Source organism: Ovis aries, chromosome 1 (assembly GCF_016772045.2).
Source record: "Ovis aries strain OAR_USU_Benz2616 breed Rambouillet chromosome 1, ARS-UI_Ramb_v3.0, whole genome shotgun sequence".
Classification (NCBI taxonomy): Eukaryota; Metazoa; Chordata; class Mammalia; order Artiodactyla; family Bovidae; genus Ovis; species Ovis aries.
This window is the reverse complement of record NC_056054.1, coordinates 16,653,039-16,666,634: the sequence shown is the minus strand read 5'-3', so window position 1 is coordinate 16,666,634 and position 13,596 is coordinate 16,653,039. Positions and strand designations below refer to the sequence as shown.

Below are 13,596 nucleotides of genomic sequence, written 5' to 3'. Positions count from 1 at the left end.
CAATGCACTGGTCACAAGCCACACACATGTGGTTTGAATACTCGAATGTGGCCAGTTTGAGATGTGCTGCACCCGTGAAACACAGGCTGAATTTTTAAGATTTAGGGCTTTCTCAGGGGGCGCTAGTGGAAAAGAACCTGCCTGCCAATGCAGGAGACATAAGAGACACGAGTTTGATCCCTGGGTCAGGAAGATCCGCTGGAGGAGGGCATGGGAACCTGCTCCAGTATTCCTGCCTGGAGAATCCCATAGATAGAGGAGCCTGGCAGGCTGCAATCCATAGGGTCACACCGAGCTGGACACGACTAATGCAGCTTAGTGCAGTAGCATGAGCAGGATGAAAATGAGGTAACATCTCACTCATTTTTGTGCTGCTTACATGTTCAAACGATAATATTTTGGACATATTGGGAAAAATAAAATGTATTATTAAAATTAACTTCAGCAGTTCCTTTGTACTTTTTAAAACGTGTCTCTAGGAAATCTGAAACAACCCATGCTCCTCCTACCATTCCTATTAGACAGTGTTAGCGTGGAGGAGCTGTTTAGTCACTAAGTTGAGTCCAACTCTTTTGCATCCCCAGGGACTGCAGCCCACCAGGCTCCTCTGTCCAGGCAGGAATACTGGAGTGTGTTGCCGTTTCCTTCTTCAGTGGATCTTCGCTGCTCAAGGATCGAACCCGCATCCCCTGCACTGGCAGGCAGATTCTTTCCCACTGAGCCACCAGGGATCCCCAGTGTGGAGAAGCGACAAACGTCAATCAAAGAGCCACTCAGTCGCGTGAAGAGGCACTGATGCAGAAAGCGACATGGCAGGTGAGATGCTCAGGGGTCAGGAAAGGCTCACCCGAGGCAGTGAGGGTAGCAGATCTGAGGGAAGAGGAAGGGAAGAGAAGGAGGAAAAGCAGGAGAGTGAGGGGGAGTGGGAGGGAAAAAGAGGGGCAGGAGAAGGAGGAAGAGGAAATGCACGCAGAGGAAACAGCCAGCACCAAGGTGCACTGTGGAGGGAGGGAGCGCTGTGCTGAGACCCGGCCAGCAGCCAGGGTGGCGGAGCCCAGGGCTGGACTTTGTGGGCTGGTTGAGGAGCTGGTCTTCATGCTTAGGGCAGTGGGAAACCACGGAAAGGATTTTAAGCAGTGGGGTGACACCATCTGATTTGCTTTTTAAAAAGTTCACTTCATCTTTGATGTTTTATCTCCACTCTGAAGAAGTCACAGAAGGCTCCGGACAGGGACTGCTGGGTCCAGATCTGAACCCTGTCATTCACTTGCTCGGGAATCACCGGCAGGGAACGCAAATGCTCAGTGCCTCAGTTGCCACATCTGGAACATGGGATGATGATGCTAAGAGCACTTACCTCATAGGGTTGCTGTGGCGATTAAGTAAGTTATCATGAGAAAAACACAGTAGAACTGGGCTGGACACACAATAATCACTCGGAGTTTTTCAACATTAACTTCCTGAGCTGGGAAAACTACCTTAGAAATCTTGCCTTTCTTTGTTCTGGGTGTGAGTACAAATACGCCATCTATGTATATACAGCGGCTGCAAGGCTTTTGAGGTCTTAGTTTCCCTATCAGGGATGGAACTGGTGCCCTCAGCAGTGAGAGCTCAGAGTCTCAAACACTGGACTGCTAGGGAATTTCCATGTCTTGTATTTTTATGTTTTTCTTTCCCTTGAGCCTTTTTCCTCTGTTAGGAGGAAATCTCAGCTGTTGGAATTTTTGCCTTCTGTTCCTGGATCTTGACACATGAAGGCCCAGAGAATGTGAAGAAAGGAGTTGAGAGGCTGTCAAGGGACACAGGGAGAGGATGTCGTTCAGGGCCACGATTCCAACTTCTCCCCAGTAGCAGGATCCCTTGTATCTTTTCCCAGTGTTGCTTCCTTTTAAAGTTAGTCTGAACACGAGGTGCTACCCCAGCAGGAAGGAAAAGAAAAGTGAGCTTCCCTTGGCTCCTGCCCATTGGAGAGTCCCAGCGGCTGGGCCAAGGCGGGGAGAAAGTACAGCTTTCACAACTTTATGCACATATTTGGGAAAGTCCTTGATTGTTGAGTTCTTTGACCACCTTCCAAGAACCCAGCAGTGCCTCCTTGGAGGGTGACCCCTGGGAGCCAAGACTGGTCTAGGATATGCTGCAAATTACCCAAAGGTTTATAGCAGCTTTGGCGGCGTGACAGGTATACAGAGGAGCTCAAAATCTTGAAAAGCCATCTGGGTAAATAAAACCAAGGTCTTCTGCAGCTCTACATTTTAATTCAACCTGAAGTTTCTGAACAGTGCTGGGTCACGGGCCTGATCTGTCATCAGTGGACAGCTTTGATGACAATCCATTCAACTTGTCTCCTAGGAGGAGGGTGCGCTTGCTGTGTGCAGTGAGGCAGGGAAGAGAGGCTCCTGCAGCCAAGACCCAGGAAGACTTGGGCTCGGCCATCCATCTTCCTGCTCCCGACACAGTTAAGAGCTGAATTTGGTCCAGCTTTCTTAAGAACTTAGCTCACTCTGGGTTAAAGTTTGGGCGCTGGGCCCTTCAGGAATCCCAGGGGATTCTAGATCAACTTCATTCTCTTTAAGGTAGAGCCTAGGGGTGGTATGATCCAGTGTGTTTCTGAAGCTCCAGGCATCACGTCCCCAGTATGACAGTTTACCAAGTAGAAAGGAAGGGGCTATGGACAAACCTTCTCCTTGCTTGCTGTGATGTAGTAAGAGATATATTTATCTCTGTCTCTGATTCCTAGTACAAAGCACCTAAAACCCTGGTAATCTCCTGAGTGATGGGAGACTAGGAGCATCTTTTATTCTAATATTTGCTCTTTGACCCTGATTCTTTTTTTTTTTAACCTCTGGCTGATATTTATTTTATTTTTTATTTTTTTAATTATTTTTTTTTTATTTTTTTTTTTTAATTTTAAAATCTTTAATTCTTACATGTGTTCCCAAACATGAACCCCCCTCCCACCTCCCTCCCCATAACATCTCTGTGGGTCATCCCCATGCACCAGCCCCAAGCATGCTGTATCTTGTGTCAGACATAGACTGGCGATTCAATTCTTACATGATAGTATACATGTTAGAATGCCATTCTCCCAAATCATCCCACCCTCTCCCTCTCCCTCTGAGTCCAAAAGTCCGTTATACACAGCTGTGTCTTTTTTCCTGTCTTGCATACAGAGACCCTGATTCTTGACGTAAGACCGTCAAATACCCTTGGAATCTCCAGCGTGATGAGTGTCTCTTTGGACGCTAAGGTGAGGATGACTGAGAGTCCCTTGATAACTTCAGAAGTCACCAGAAAGATCAAGTCATGATGCGAAGCTTAGAATTTTCAGCCCTATCTCCCAAGTTCTAAGGAGGCTGGGGGACTGCAGGTTGAATTAGTCATTGATTATACCTACATGGTGAAGCCTCCATCAGCATACCTAAACTATGGAGTTTGGAGAGCTTCTGGGTTGATGGAGGTGGTTGGGAGGGTGGTGTACTCAGGGAGGGCACGGGAGCTCCTCTTCAATTCCACATTTACTGTCCTTTGAACATCTTCATCTGGCTGTTCATCCGTATCCTTTGCAATATCCTTGTTAATAAACAATGAACATGAGTAAATGTTTCTCTGAGTTCTGTGAGATGGTCTAGAAAATTATTGATCCTGATGGAGGGAGTTGTGGGAACTCCTGATTTATAGTTGGCTTCCCTGGTGGTTCAGATGGTAAAGAATCTGCCTACAATGCAGCAGATGCAAGAGACCTGGGTTCTATCCCTGGGTTGGAAAGCTCCCCTGGAGAAGGAAATGGCAACCCACTCCAGTATTCTTGCCTGGAAAAATCCTATGGACAGAGGAGCCTTGTGAGCTATAGTCCCTGGGGTTGCAAAGAGTTGGAATATGACTGAGCACTTATCAGCAGGGTTAGAAGTACAGGGAGATTGAAACTGAGTCAGAAGTGGGGTGTGGTTTTGTGGGCCTGAGCCCTTAACCTGTGAGGTCTGCACTAATCCCCAGCATTTAGGATCAGAATTGAGTTAAGATGTAGGGGATCCAATCAGTGCCCATTGCTTGGTATGGAAACCCCCACAGATTTGATGTCAGAAGTGTTCTGAGAGTAGAGGAAAACATAGTTTTCTTTCACATGCTCTCTCTTAGGTTGGAGGTTTTCCCAAAATCCCCGACACGCCTCTCCTTCAGTCTTAGTGGAACTGTGTCACAAATCCGCCCAAGTCACTGGTGTAGGGTTGCCGTGATTGGCTTAGACCAGCAGGTTCACGCCCTGCAGGCACGCTGGGCTTGGTGACAAGGAAGAACCGGGCTGCAGCTGGGGAGGAGCTCAGTCGTCCTGCAGAGCCTTTATCCTGAGAGCAATGGGGAGCTATTGTAGAGCTTTAAGCAAGGGAGCGACATGATCAGATTTGTGTTTTTCAAAGACGCTCTGGCAAGAGAGTGGAGAATGGGTTGAAAAGAGGCAAGAATAGAAGTGAGGAGATTAGTTCCAAGCTGTCCAAGCTTGTATAACAATGAATCAAGTCAGATAGGATTTCATTCTATTTGCTATAAAGACTTTTTTAAAAGGCTTTACTATGTTGCAGGAAAATGCTTTGTAAAACCTCCTGATATATTTTCCCTTCTTAGTAATTTACTCTTTGCTGTCTCACTGCCCTTAAAGCTGAGCCAGGAGACCAAGTTCATTGCCCCAGGAGAGAGGAGGAGGAATGCTACCTAGGAAAAGAAGTCCTCGCAAGCTGTAAATTTCAAACTAGACTTTCTAAATCCACAGACAGACAATAGTCTAGGGCAGCAGTCAGCACACTACAGCCTTTGAACCAAATCTGGCGGTTGTTTTCAGTCAAGTTTTATTGGAGCACAGCCGTGCTCATTTGTGTACAAACTGCCTATGGCTGATCGGCGCTACAGCAGCAGAGCAGAGTGATGAGGACTGGGAAGTCTGAAATATTTACCGTCTGGTCCTTTAGAGAAAAAAGTTTGTCAACTCTAGTCTAGAAAGGCACAGTTTGGAAAGAGGACGTATTTTAAAAAAATATATTAATTTTTGAAATAAATTGTTTATTTGACTATGCCGGGTCTTAGTTACGGCGCTCAGGATCTTCGATCTTCATTGCAGAATGCGGGATCTTTTTTAGCTGCAGCATGTGGGATCTAGTTCCCTGACCAGGAACCAAACCTGGGCCTCCTGCACTGGGAACGTAGAGTCTTAGCCACTGGACCACCAGGGAAGTCCTGGGAGGAGGCAAGTTCTTGGAACATCTGAAGCTAAATACTTCCTCTCAGGAGCCAAAGCTTGGAAGACACACTGTGAAGTAGGAAGAACGAGGGTCTGCTGAGAGGGAAGTGTTGACCACGTAGGACTGTGGAACATCCTTCTAGTGCTGAGGCAGGCAAGGCGGGTGGACTGTAGATGTGACTGTCCTGGCTTCCCCTCAAGGTCAGGACTTCCAGCTGTCCAGGCTCACAGCATTGGGAGCTTCAAGGTACCCAGAAAAGTCTTGCATTTTCATGGTGCGGTGCCAATGTGGTTCAGTGACAGTGGGTTTTGGTTCTTAGAAAGGTGCCTGAGAGACTTCCTTGGTGGTCCGGTGGCTACGACTCCACACTCCCAGTGCAGGGGACCGAGGTTTGATCCCTGGTCAGGGAACTAGATCCCGCATGCTGAAACTAAGAGTTGGCATACCAAGTCTAAAGATCCCACATGTGGCAAGGAAAAGCCTGAGTGCCACAGCTAAGGCAAATGCAATGCAGTCAAAAAAAAAAAAAGAAAGGAAAGAGAAGAAAAGAAAAAAAATTCAACCATTAAAAAAAAAAAAGTTGTCCAAGAGCAGCCTCCCCTGGCCTCCCACACTCTAGTCTCTGTTGGACAACTTTGACCTTTCAGGAAAGCCTTGCCCTGCTCCATGAAGCTAGCTCCTCCTTTTATATACTTCCAGAGAACTCCAGACTTCCCCTTCCAGAACACTTTTATATCTGTAATTATTAACCCAGTATCTATTTAGCTGACCGGATCATTAATTCTACAAGGTGGGGCCTATAACTATTTACGGCTCTAGTGTCGTCATGCAACTCAGTGATCACACTGAGCAAAGTGGTGAGCAATGAGAAATGAATGAATGAATGAGCATGGGTGTGCGCTCAGTTGCCTCCAGTTCTTTGTGACCCTCATGGACTGTAGCCCACCAGGCTCCTCTGTCCATGGGATCATCCAGGTCAGCGTACTGGAGTGGGTTGCCATTTCCTCCTTCAGGGGATCTTCCCTACCCAGGGATCCAAATAGCATCTCCTGCGTCTCCTGCCTCTTCACCGCTGAGCCACCTGGGAGGCCACCAAATGAATGAGGAAGTAACTCTAAAGACCACATCCTAGCTCATCCCTGTCTGGTATTTTATGGTCTAGTTGCTCTTGGCACCATCATTAGGAAAGGCAGGATCCCCATTTAAGAGAGGAGATGAGAAAACCATTAACTTTGTGGCTTCATTTGCAGGCAGCCCTCAGAAACCACAGAAGGCCTCAGAGCTAAAATGTGCTCTTGACGTTGAAGTGTCTGCGTTGACATATACCCACTCCTGGATGCTCCAATAGGCTGTTGTAGGTACCTGCAGGGAATGAGGCTTTTTGACTTCAGTTTCTAGGTCGGAGAAATGAAACCAACAGACCACCATCTAACTGAGCCAGTTAACCTAAGGTGTGGCCACAGCACAGATGCTTGGAAACAGTATGTTGCAGGATGGATCAGGTGGCAGAGGTGTCCTTAGACAAACAGAAGTGGAGTGGGGGTGCTGCCCAATAATTCAAATAATGTTGTGTTTTATGTACACAGGTTAGATTTCAATAACAAGAAGTGAAAAAAAGAAAACAAAATAATTTTGACAAGTTACTACCCCAATCAATAATGCTGATAAAAGGCAACATTTGTTTCACAGTCAACAAGGGTCAAATGCTCTGCTAGGCACTTGACATGCATTTTCCTGTTTAATCCTGATGACAACCCTATGCGATATTCATCATTCATTGCAAAATTAGGTTCTGCGTACCTCCTTGGCCAGGCATTGACCAACTCCTGAGATAAAGCAGTAACAAGAGAGACAGGTCCTTGCCCTCATGGAGCTAACATTCCAGTGGATAGGGACCACTATCAGCCCCAACTTGTAATTTAAAATCTGAGATTCTAGAAAGGCCAGTCATTTGCCCAAATCCTGTGTCTAGCTGGTAGCTCCTCCTCCAATGCAGGAAACCCTGGTTTGATTCCTGGGTCAGGAAGATCTGCTGGAGAAGGGATAGACTACCCACTACAGTATTCTTGGGCTTCCCGGGTGGCTTACCTGGTAAAGAATCTGCCTGCAATGCGGGAGACCTAGGTTCGAACCCTGAGTTGAGAAGATCCCCTGGAGAAGGGAACGGCTTACCCACTCCAGCATTCTGGCCTGGAGAATTCCATGGACTGTATAGTCCACGGGGTTGCAAAGAGTAGGACATGACTGAGCGACTTTCACTTTCATTTTCAGCAATTGATTAGGTCAACATTCAGTTCCAGATATCTCTGACTCCAAAACTCCTAACCATTCCACCATGCATTTTCTTCGTGTTGATTCCTCCCAAAGCGTTGGGCAGATAGCCCTCTCTACCAGCTCAGGATTTCTTCAGTACATTGTGATACAGACACATTCTTTTTTACCTTGAGTGCATGATACTTCATTGTTAACTCTGGGCACGTGTTTTAAAGCACATCTCTGGGACTTATCCATCTTGTATAACTAGCTTTACACACTTTGTCCTATTTCCTCCTCCATCTCTGGGTACCACCATTATAGTGTATACTTCTATACATCTGACTATATAGATGCCTCATATGAAAGGAATCATGCAGTATTTGTCTTTCTCTGACTGACTTATTTCTCTTATGTCTTCAGTGTTATTGAAAAGAGAAGGATCTTCGGGTCTTTTTTTTAATTAAAATACTGAGTTTATTTCACATGTGTATTTTTGTCTCCCCACCATTTCCATCCGTCTGACCACCACTACTACTATTCCTATCATAACATTCCATACATACTTAAAACCAAGCAAAGGGCGGGGTTCCGTCTTTGAAAACTAAACAGGCATTTTGGACAACACATTCTTGGCAGTGGAATGTGGACAACATTTATCAGACATGGTAGGGAAAGTTCTCACTCTGCATTATAAAAAGGACAGCCAAATATCAACTGTTACAGAAATCAAATAAGATGGAAAAATTTTAACACACTGTTTAAACTATTTTCTTAAAGAGACTTTCTCCACTGCCAGACATCTTGAATAGCCTCCTGGACGGTCATCCGGAAACCATTCTTCACATAGTGGATAAACTTGGCTTCCACTTTGGGAAGGGAACCACCTTTTTCTATACTTGCTTGCATTTTCACTTTAATGTCTTCTACAGAGCTAGGTCCTTTCGGTGTCTTAGGTGCTTTTTTTCCTGTTTTTTGAAGGATTCTTGACCTTTTGATCTTGGTGTTGACGGTTTTGAGTCTTTTCCATTTTGGTTCGATTTTTGTGCATTTTTGGCTGGAGTATCTCGTACAGATTTCTTCTCGGGAGCTTTTTCTTCACCTTCCTCATCGTCATCATCGTCATTGTCATCGTCATCGTCATCGTCATCTTCATCAGCAGCAAGCTTTACTTTTTTCTGGGGAACCTTGCTACCACTGCCAGGGGCAGAACGCTTTCCAGATATACTTGGTTTCACCTCCTCTTCCTCTTCTTCTGACTCTGTATCCCCCTCCACGGCTACTAAGTGCTGTCCACTGACGTGTACAGGCCCTGAACCTCGCTTCAACCATAAGACTACAGGTGGTGTAATTTCAAAGCCCCCAAGAGAAACCGTTGGCTGTACAGACATTTTCAAAGTCGCCAGCGTCACTTTAATTGGACTGCCTTCAAAATTCATCGCCTCTGCTTCAACAATGTGTAACTCATCCTCTGCTCCAGCCCCTAAACTGACCGTTCTCAAAGATAACTGGTGCTCATTTTCATCATTATCCACCTTGAAGTGATAATCTCTGTGAGCCTTTAGTTCACAACTGAAAAGATAGTTCTGGGGCCTCAAGGGGGCTCATGTCCATGTCCACTGAATCCTCCATGGGTTGTCGGCACGTGCTTATGTGAGAGAGAAGCCAGACGGAATTAAACGACTACTGTTCGAACCAGCAGCCGCGCGGGACGGAATCACACCAGGGCTCCTTCTGTTTTTAATATTCCATTGTATGAATGATATTCCATTGTATGAATATTCCACAGCTTTCATATCCATTCATCTGCTGTTGCCTATTTGAGTTATTTCCATTTATTGGCTGTTGTGAATAAGGCTGCAATATATGCAGGAGTTCAGATACCTCTTCAAGATCCTTATTTCAGCTCAATCCCAGAAGAGGGATTGCTGGGTTACCTGGTAGATCTATTTTTAATATTTTGAGGATGCTCCATACCACTTTCCATAGTGGCTCTACCATTTTACATTCCCACCAAAAGTCTTCAACAAAGATCCCAATTTCTTCATACCCATCCTCCCCAACCCTTATTTTTTTTAATAACAAATTCTTTCCATTGATTTATTATTTTCATTATTCATTTACTCAGTTTTGGCTGCACTGAGCCTTCAGTGGGTTTCCCTGTGGCGGCCTCTCCTGTTGCGGAGCACAGGCTCCAGGCACTCAGGCTTTAGTAGCTGTGGTGCACGAGCTTAGCTGTTTCTCAGCACGTGGGATCTTCCTGAACTAGGGATTGAACCCATGTTCCCCTGCATTGGCAGGCAGAGTCTTATCCACTATGCAATCAGAGAAATCTTATTGAATAAAAATTCTTTATTTGTCTTTTCTTATTTTAAAGAAGACAATGTTGGTGTGCTGGAAAGTGCTGGGAGGCTGGATTGAGGTGCCCCAACATTGTCCCAAGGACACCCCCAGGGCCAGCGTCCTACTCCAGCAGGACTCTGCATGGTGGGTGTGTGGTCACAAGGATGACCCCGGCGAGTGGCCATCCTGAGACGGCCAGCGTGCCTCTCTCCTGGACTCTGGGAAATGCTGGGAAATGCAGCGCCTGGCTGGGGCTTGTGCCTTTCTGAGAACTGCTCCCAAGGTCAAGGGTGTGGGTATTCTTTTTATAACTATATATTTTTTTTCTTTGAGTGTGTTATATATTCACATGGCACAAAGTTCCAGAAGTTAAATAAAAGGTTTACGAGAGAAAAGTGCCCTTCCCACCCTGTCCCCAGACACCCGGGTTCTCCTCCTGGACCTCCTTGTTTCACGTGTGTGCATCTTGGGAAGAGTCTAAGCTAAAGGGAGCGGAGATATCATGGAGTGGCCAGGCTTAGAGATAAAGAAATATGGAGAGACTTACTCGGAGATGCCAAAGACGGTGCTGCCAAAGTGTGAGGGGATCCTAAATTATCTCCTCAATTTGGACTGAACCACCTTTACTTGAGTCAACTTCTTTCCATGAGGCCTGCATTTCAGAACCTCTGGGTAGTCATGGTCAATGACTAGGAAGAACAGTCTCCTCGGGAAACAGATTGATATTCTGTACCACATTCTGGGGTCTTGTGATTTGGTTTACTAAGTGCTACCTTGGGGCTGGTGCCCAGGCAAGAGTGTCCACAACAGCAGACAAGACCCAGGAATGGAGTGACCACTTAAAATTGTTAAGTCCTTTAAGCTCTTGTGAGCAGCAAGCTCTCCTCTCTGTTGGTGTTGGCTACTGTTCAACAAACAACTCTTCAAAACACTGGAATTCTCTGTAATCCAGTTTTTATTCAGGTAAGAGACATTTGAAATATTAAGAGCTATTGGTTTTAAGAAGAGTCACGGTAGTCCTAGCCAGAGCAACTGGGCAAGAAAAATAAATAAAAGGCATCCAGACTGGTAAAGAAGAAATAAAACTGTCACCATTTGTGGATGGCATGATTTTATATATGGAAAACTCTAGTAGTGAAAGTGTTAGTCACTCAGTTGTGAACAGATCTCTGCAACCTTGTGGACTGTAGTCCACCAGGCTCCTCCGTCCATGGATTCTCCAGGCAAGAATATACAGAGTGAAGCTAGTCAGAAAGAAAAACACCAGTACAGTATATTAATGCATATATACGGAATTTAGAAAGATGGTAAAGACAACCTATATGCGAGATAGCAAAAAGAGACACAGATGTAAAGAACAGACTTTTGGACTCTGTGGGAGAAGATGAGGGTGTGATGATTTGAGGCAATAGCACTGAAACATGTATATTAGCATATGTGAAACAGATGACCAGTCGAAGGTCAATACATGAAACAGGGCACTCAAAGCTGGTGCACTGGGACCACCCTGAGGGATGGGGTGGGGAAGGAGGTGGGGAGAGGTTCAGGATGGGGGACACATGTACACCCGTGACTGATTCATGTCAATGTATGGTGAAAACTGCTACAATATTGTAAAGCAATTAGCCTCCAATTAAATAAACTAATTTAAAAAAAGAATACTGGAGTGGGATACATTCCCTTCTCCAGGGGGTCTTCCTGACCCAGGGATCAAAACTGAGTCTTGTGCATTGCAGGCAGATTTTTACCATCTGAGCCATCAAGGAAGGCCAGAAAACTCTCAAGTCCACAAAAAAAAAACTATTAGAAATAATAAATGAAATAGTAAAGTTGCAAAGTACAAGATCAGCATGTAAAAATCTGTTGTTTCTATAGGCTAACAATGAGCTAGCAGAAAGAAAAATTAAGAAAACAATCCCATTTATAATGACAACATAAGCAGAGGAGCTGAATATATACTTTTCCAAAGAAGACATACAGATGGCCAACAAGCACATGAAAAGATGTTTAACGTCACTAGTTATTAGGGAAATGCAAATCAAAACCACAATGAAATATCACCTCAAGCCCGTTAGAATGGCTGTCATCAAAAGAGCAAGAAATAACAAGTGTTGGAGAGGATGTGGAGAAAAGAGAATTCTCATGCACAGTTGGTGGAAATGTAAATTGGTGCCGCCACTATGGAGAACACTATGGAAATTCTAAAAAAAATTAATAGAACTAGTATATGATCCAGCTGTCCTGCTGTGGGGAATTTTTCCAGACTATGACAACACTGATTTGAAGAGATTTATGTACTCCTAGGTTCACTGAGGCTTGTTTACAATAGCCAACCTATGGAAGCAACCTAAGTGCCTATAAAGAAATGAATAGATGTGGCATGTGTATACAATGGAATACTACTCAGCTATAAAAAGATGAAACCGTGTCATTTGTAACATCATAAATGGGCACTGAGGATATTATCCTAAGTGAAATAAGTCGGAAAGAGACAAATACTATATGATTTCACTTATATATGGAATATAAAAAACAAACAATAAACAAACAAGCCAATCCAGGTAAATACAGAGAGCAGTGGTTACCAGAGGGGAAGGGGCAGAGGTGGAGGGTAAAATGGATAAAGGGGATCAACTCTATGATGAAGGATGGAAACTAACTTTTCGGTGGTCAGCGCGCTGCAGGGTATACAGAAATAGAAATATACATATGAAATTTATGGAATCTTATAAACCAATGTTATCTCAATTTAAAAAAATAGAGTAAAAACTGGAAAAGGGGGCAAAAAAGCCAAGGTAATCTGTCCTCTGAATCTTACATGTTAGAACATACAGATGGATTCCGCTCACCAACAATAAGCTATCTTCTGGGATTGGGTGGGCTTGTGTGCATTCCACAAGCTCAGGGATGGGGTTGATTTACGTTACTGTCAGGCCATTTGGCAGGACAAAGCAGTTATTATTTTCAGCGTCTACTGAACTTATCTCTTTCTTCATTTCCAATAGGACCGAGAAGATGTGTTGGGAACAGATATCCTTGACCATCCTTTTGAGATCATGCACAGTATTTTAACTCAAATGTATAATGAAATAAGAAACATTCAACTTTATAAAGTTGGCCAGCTGCTTTGTTTTATCTTCTATTAAAGTGGATGTTTTCCTTTGAAATGAAGGGTTCTGTGGACAATGACCATTTGGCTCTGTTTCCATACCCCCACTGAATTCTCTAGACTCTTGCTAACCCAGACCCAGTATGAATAAATCATATATATGTTGATATTCTGTGGAAACTAGGGTCACAACAAAAGCTGCCCATTTTCCTCTCCTGCCAATCCTCAGAACACTCTCTGAGTTCTCTGGCTGTGGCTGCAAGCTATCAGCAAAGGACAAGAGGGCTTTTCCACAGCAAGAGCGGATGACAGGTCAAGCAGTGACCAGACAAGAGGGCTTCCCTTGTGGCTCAGCTGGTAAAGAATCTGCCTGCAGTGTGGGAGACCTGGGTTCGATCCCTGGGTTGGGAAGATCCTGTGGAGAAGGGAAAAGCTACCACTTCCAATATTCTGGCCTGAAGAATTCCATGGATTGTATAGTCCATGGGGTTGCAAAGAGCTGGACACGACTGAGTGACATTCACTTTCACTTTCACTTTCACCAGGCAAGAATCAATGTCCAAGTTCAGAATTATTCAGAGACTGGCTGGAGATCTGGGGCTCTCACAGGGTCAGCTGAAAAGTGTTGATGGGGATGGAAGATGATATCCAATGCTGGGTAAA

The 13,596-nt window shown here is 44.8% G+C and overlaps 1 long non-coding RNA gene and 1 pseudogene across 1 annotated transcript; one reads left to right on the top strand and one right to left on the bottom strand.

Annotated features, from left to right (window-relative positions):
• Positions 1–589: 589 nt before the first annotated feature.
• LOC121817307 (uncharacterized) lies at positions 590–7,924 on the top strand. The gene is made up of 3 exons (XR_006057170.2): positions 590–816; positions 3,171–3,247; positions 6,479–7,924. It is a non-coding gene; the product is annotated as an uncharacterized LOC121817307 (long non-coding RNA).
• Positions 7,925–8,240: 316 nt separating this feature from the next.
• Positions 8,241–9,210, bottom strand: LOC101104188 (nucleophosmin-like; annotated as a pseudogene).
• Positions 9,211–13,596: the final 4,386 nt, after the last annotated feature.